The 6,316-nt window shown below is 46.3% G+C and overlaps 1 non-coding gene across 1 annotated transcript; it reads left to right on the forward strand.

Annotated features, from left to right (window-relative positions):
• Positions 1-654: 654 nt before the first annotated feature.
• On the forward strand, positions 655-726 carry TRNAC-GCA (transfer RNA cysteine (anticodon GCA)). Its single transcript has one exon. It is a non-coding gene; the product is annotated as a tRNA-Cys (tRNA).
• Positions 727-6,316: the final 5,590 nt, after the last annotated feature.

Below are 6,316 nucleotides of genomic sequence, written 5' to 3' on the forward strand. Positions count from 1 at the left end.
ATGCCCCATATTCTGTGGAATAAAACATTCTTCTTTGAGCTATAAAAATAAGAACATTGCAGAACACTGCCTTTTTGACAGCAGCAATATCTCTGTTATTAAATAACAGACTGGGAACTGGATACCTCCTGCTCTGAAGTCTGAGGCACACGCTTTTAATTCTCTAAAGAACCCAACCATTAAGTAATTACTTTTTGAAACTGCCTTCTCTGGAAATCCACTTCTTTAACCTATCCACAGAGCAGCCCTGCAAGGCAGACTGTCCCCACATCCCAGAAATGAGCCCCCTGTGGTGTGTTCCCTTCTGCAGAATTACTGGCTACATCTACTCGGGAACATAATCAGAGGCTGTGAGAAATGGAGTGAGGTGTCTGAGCGTGCTTACCTACCACCTCCAGATTCTGACAGTCACCAACCTGCTGTTCATAAAAGAGTTAAGTCCATACAGACTTGGTCAGAATTCAAGGCTCCAACCAGGCAGGTGGCATGTGGGTATCAAGATCCATGAAAAAAAAAAAAGAATATCAAAGAATAAAAAAATAAGATCTTAAGCAAAAGCTTCACTGCATATTTGTTTCTGTACTTAGTATTCATGAACTGTTAAAGTTGCCAAGAACAAGGATGGAATTCATGTAATCCTAACTGTTCAATTCTTCCCTGGTGGCTTAGAGGGTAAAGCATCTGCCTGCAATGCAGGAGACCCAGGTTCGATCCCTGGGTTGGGAAGATCCCCTGGAGAAGGAAATGGCACCCCACTCCAGTACTCTTGCCTGGAAAATCCCATGGATGGAGGAGCCTGGTAGGCTACAATCCATGGGGCCGCAAAGAGTCGGACACGACTGAGCGACTTCACTAACTGTTCAATATAGGGCTCTGCTATTATTGCGTGTAATTGCTTGACTTCTTTTACCACCTATTTGTATTTCCAGTATTTGTGAAATCTTCATTTATATCTTAGGCCTTCATTTGGATGGAATCTATCGTTTGTAGGTTAACACTGGTTATTAGGTTTCTTGTATCACTGGCCTCTAACAAACTAGTACGTGTCTCCCAGAAAAATCATGAAGGAAGACACAGAAAAGATACCTAATCTGGATCCTCTTGGATAATAATGCATAGCTTGGGACCTCTTGAGCTCGCTTAGGAAGGAAGGGTGTGGAGAAGTCCAGTATATGCCTATGTGCACAGGGGGCCATGCTTCTCAAAACAGCTTCTAGTCACAGAAAAGCCTGGAGGAACAGTGGGTAACTGAAGCACTCATGCTCAGTCATGTCCGACTCTTTGTGACCCTTTGGACTGTAGCCCACCAGGCTTCACTGTCCATGGAATTTCCCAGGTGAGAATACTGGGTTGCTCTTTGCTTCTCCAGTGGATCTTCCCAACCCAGGGATCAAACCCTCATCTCCTGCATTGGCAGAAGGATTCTTTACCGCTGAACCATCAGGGAAGCCCCAGATAACTGAAGACCCATCTTGAAAAGTGCGGGTGCTTTGGGAACAGAGCAAGTTTCAACTCTGCTGTTCAACACAGAAATTCCTCTTGGAGGAATCTAGTCTCCAAGTACACAAAGGATATTCATGGAGAGTCACTGCAGCAGCACTTTTAACAATAAAACCCAGAAAACCTAAGTGTCCAACAATAGGATATGTAGTTGAATAAACAGCACATTTATTCAGTGGATTACTATGTAGACCTTAAAAGGAATGGAGCATTTCCTAGTTGTGCTGCTGTGGAAAGAACTTAGTTGCATTATTAAGAGAAAAGACTAAAGTGCAGGAAAATTGTGCGTGCTCCCATCCATGCATATGCAGAAAAAACTGTGTCAAGATAAACAAGGAACTCTTGATCATGCTTACATGTAGAGAGTAGGACTAGATTAGAACATTTTTTCCTAGCCCAAGACTAAGAATGAGAATTTCTCTTCCTCATTTCCCCTTCTGTTTACTGTTCCAATTGTTCTCATGTGTGTGCGTTATCTTTGTAATTGAAAAATAAAATCCTACTCCTGTCACCTAACAACTTGCAGTCGACTGCAGGGTGGGCATGACCCTCCACCCCAACCCCTCCCCGTATTCCAGCCCCTTTGCAATATGACTGTGAAGCTGCTCCCAACAGTAAGTTAGAGTTTCTCTCCCCATCCCTTGAATCTAGGCAGCTCTCATGGTCTTCTTTGGCCAGTTGAGATTATGACAGCATTGACAGGACTAGTTCCAAGTGGAGGTATCAAGGGGCCTTGCATCCATCCAGCCTTCCAAAAAGAATCCTGCCAAGCTGCCATGTAAACCAGCTCAGCTGTCCTACTGGAGGATGGAAGAGGTCAATTGATGGGCTGTGCCCTACTCCCAACACCCCAGCCAGTCTCTAGGACTGTGAGCCAAACAAATGGTTATTCTTAGCCACTGATTTGGTGGATGGTTTGTAACAAAGTAAAAGCTAACTGGTATGCCCACCATGTGATCTTGGGAAGAATATGTTTCCTCTTCTGTGAAATGGGAAGAACTACGTAAGATTTTTGCAAAAATTTTGCTGTGATTAGGTATAGAGCATGCTATGGACTGTAGCCCACCAGGCTCCTCTGTCCATGGGATTCTCCAGGCAAGAATACTGCAGTGGGTTGCATGCTCTCCTCCAGGGGATCTTCCTGACCCAGGGATTGAACCTGTGTCTCTTAACTTCTCCTGCATTGGCAGGCTCATTCTTTATCACTAGTGCCACCTGGGAAGCCCTTGGGTACAGAACACACTCAAATTTTCCCCTCCCTTTGCCCAATCCTAGAATATGAATCCTGAAGGATGAAACAGGAAGGAGGTGGCACCCAGGCACAGACCTGGGCTGGAAGAGCCATAATCAAAGGGTGTGTGTGGGTGTGTGGACAGACTTGGAACCTGAGTAAAGTCTTCCTGGTTGGTTCCTATAGAAAGAGTTCTGTTGGCCCAGTGACAGGACAGGCAAGGCTATGCCCTAGATCACCTCCCAACAGACCCAGAAGTGGACAGAAAGCATTGGGACCTTCCTAAGCAGGACCACCCTGGAGGTCAGCTTGAGGCAAGGAAAGGGTTACAAGATCCCTAATAGAAGTCCTTCCTTCCGCAGGATTAGCGGCTGTGGCAGCCCCTCACCCATTACGTTAGATGCCTGCTTTGCAGACACACCATGAGCCCTCTCTCCTTTGGAGCACAGTATTCAGTGACTACCTCTGGTTGTAAAGCCCTTTTCCCCCCCAAAGTCCGCCAGCCCCATGGGCTTTCCTGCAGTGGCCACAGAAGATCCAACCTCCACGCCTCCCGACACTCTGAGTCAGGGGCTCTGAGCTGCTCTGCTCCCTTAGATGAACTTCCGGAACTTCTCCGAGAAAGCTGTGATGCTCACGTGTGCTGTGCTCAGTCGCTTCAGTCATGTCTGACTTTGCGACCCCATGGACTGTAGCCTCCCAAGTTCCTCTGTCCATGGGATTCTCCAGGCAAGAATATTGGAGTGGGTTGCCATTTCCTTCTCCAGGGGGTCTTTCTGACCCAGGGATCGAACCTGTGTCTCCTGCATTGCAGGCGGATTCTTTACCACTGAGCCACCTTGGAAGCCCTTAATAAACACAGTTACTGAGTACTTATAAACAAGTACTATCTCACTGGCTCTGAAATGTAGCTGCATATTGGAATTAGCTAGAGAGATGTTTTTAATTTTTTTTTTAAATATTTTTCAATTACCTACCCCAGAACATTTCCTGAGGGCAGGTGTCATTTTTTAACATTTATTTTTATTTATTTGGCTGCCCCAAGTCTTAGTTGCAGCAAATGGGATCTTCAGTCTTCATTGAGGCATGTGGGATCTAGTTCCCTGACCAGGGACAGAATCCAGCTCCCTGGTACTGGGAATGTGGAGTCTTAGCCCCTGAACTACCAGGGAAGTCCCAAGAGACTTTTTAAATTTTGATGGATAGCTCCCAAAATCAGAAGTGTTGATTGAGCATATCTGGGTGCTGCTCAGGAATTTTTGAAACTCTTCCAGTGATTCTAATGCACAGCCAAGTCTGAAACCCATGGTTCTATCTCATCTAATCATCCTCAGGAGATAGACTATGTCATTATCCCCGTGGTGCAAAACTGTTGTGCAAATTTCCCTGTTGGAACCACGTAGTGATCTGCTGCTCATTTGTAAAAGAAAGAAGTCAGGTGGGGTTTACCAGCTGTTGGGTTTGCTCAGCGTCTTGGAATGGAGGTTCGTGTGGATTTAACAGACCATGAAGGACGGGGCTGTTCTGTCTTCCCAGGGTAGAAGCACAAGGGCACGGTGAGCAAAAGAACAGAAAAAGAGGAAGACTAGGTGATTCAGCTGAGGAAGGAGAACAGAGGGAATGCTGGGGATTTCCCTGGTGGTTCAGAGGTTAAGACTCTGAGCTTCCAACGCAGAGGGCATGGATTCGATGCCCTGGTCAGGGAACTAGATTCCACGTGCCACAACTAAAGATCCCACGTGCCGCAACCAAGACCTGGCACAGCCAAATAAATATTTAAAAACAAAACTGAATGCTGACAAACACTTCTCATCTCCTGCCGCCCTTTTAATAATTCTCTTTGTTCTCCAGAACAAAAATATATTCTACATACAGACAGATGCCTCTGTTAGCAGCTGCAGTAGTTGGTTTCAAAGGCAAAGGGGAAAGTAAGAAAGAGACGTTTAGGGATTTTTTTTTTCCCTCAAATTTGTTGAGCTAATGTCATAAGAATATATGTTACTAAAATTTTACTCAAGCAGCAGCTGGGTCTCTCTGAGATGGCAACCCACTCCAGTATTAAGTGGAGTATTAACTTACCAGTATTAACGCTGCTTAACAGTGTTAAGCAGCACACCCAGTCACCACAACAGACATGGCCTTTGTCAACTAAACAGACGCACAACATGAGTTGCTAGTCCAGTTTTAGCTGGGGCAAAATGAGGACTGCAGCCCAGGAGACAGCACCTCAGAGATCTCTGAGAGACTGCTCCAAAGAGGCAGTGGGGGAAGGTCAATATATAAGATTTTGGTGAAGGGGGAGTTCAGTGCAGTCAAGTGCTTACTTTACAAAAGGTTTTCTGCTAGTCACAAGGAGCTGATGTCATCATGAAGGGATTTAGTGATTTTCTAGATATGAGGAGATGCTAGGTTTGGGATCACGAAATCAGTTCCTAAAAATATCTAACGATCTAAAGATCTGTTCCACCAGTTTCCGTGGAGCACAGAGTGCCTCAGTCACCTCCCTGAACTCCCTCAGCGGGCGCTGAAGGTGGGCAGCCACACAGGGTTCAGAGGCAGATGGCAAATGCCCTTGCTGTTGCTCAGTCGCTGGCAAATGCTCTTGGCAAGTGACAATTTGTAGTTGACACCTCCAAGGGGACAACTCGGAGGTCGTCCACCAAGGAATAGGTGGGTTGAGGACAGGGAATCGTCTTCAGTTCCAGAGTTTCCTGAGATCTAACTCAATCCAATCATTTTTCTTAGATTCCTTCTGCACTCATAGGCCTCTCTTGGTTTTAAGTAACAGAGCCCGGCTTGATGTAGAGTCAGCAAAAAGTTACTGAAATGCCACAGGAGGGTGTCACCCCACAGGACCTGGGAGATAGTAATGGGGGTGGTGGTTTGCCAGTGTGAGTTGCCAGCTCCTGCTCCAGAATCACCTTGAGAACTTACAATGCCAATTGTCCTGACCCACTGAGTCAGAGTCGCCAGGACTGGGGACAAAACATCACTGTTTTCTCTTAAAAGCCTCCTCAGGTGTTTCTAATATGCAGCAGGGTTGAGAACTATGGGCCTAGAGTAAGGAAAAAGAAAGCTGAAATGTACTGAATGTGCTGTGCTAAGCCTAATTATGTGTGTGAGAGAGCGTTCAGTCGTGTTCAACGCTTTGCGACACCGTGGACTGTAGCCCACCAGTCTCCTCTATCCATGGGATTTCCCAGGCAAGAATACTGGAGTGGGTTGCCATTTCCTTCTGCAGGGGATCTTCCTGACCCAGGGATCAAACCTGGGTCTCTTATCTCCTGCATTGGCAGGTGAATTCTTTACCACTAGCAATTCATGTACATTTCACAACCTGGTGAAGTGGGTTCAATTTTCTCCACTTCACAGGTGTGAAAGCTGAAGTACTAGGGGGCTTAAGTAGTCCAGGAAGACTTCATGAGACCCAAAGGCTCCCGAAGGGTCTTGAAGGCTGGGGGTCCTGGAGAATAGCTGGGGAGGCACTGGGGCGTCATAGGAACAGGGCAACAGATCAGGAAGGAGCAGGGAGGGAACATTTGGTAGCAGACAACCAGGTGATAAACAGACCCTGGGGGACCTTAC

This window comes from Bos taurus, chromosome 8 (assembly GCF_002263795.3).
Source record: "Bos taurus isolate L1 Dominette 01449 registration number 42190680 breed Hereford chromosome 8, ARS-UCD2.0, whole genome shotgun sequence".
Classification (NCBI taxonomy): Eukaryota; Metazoa; Chordata; class Mammalia; order Artiodactyla; family Bovidae; genus Bos; species Bos taurus.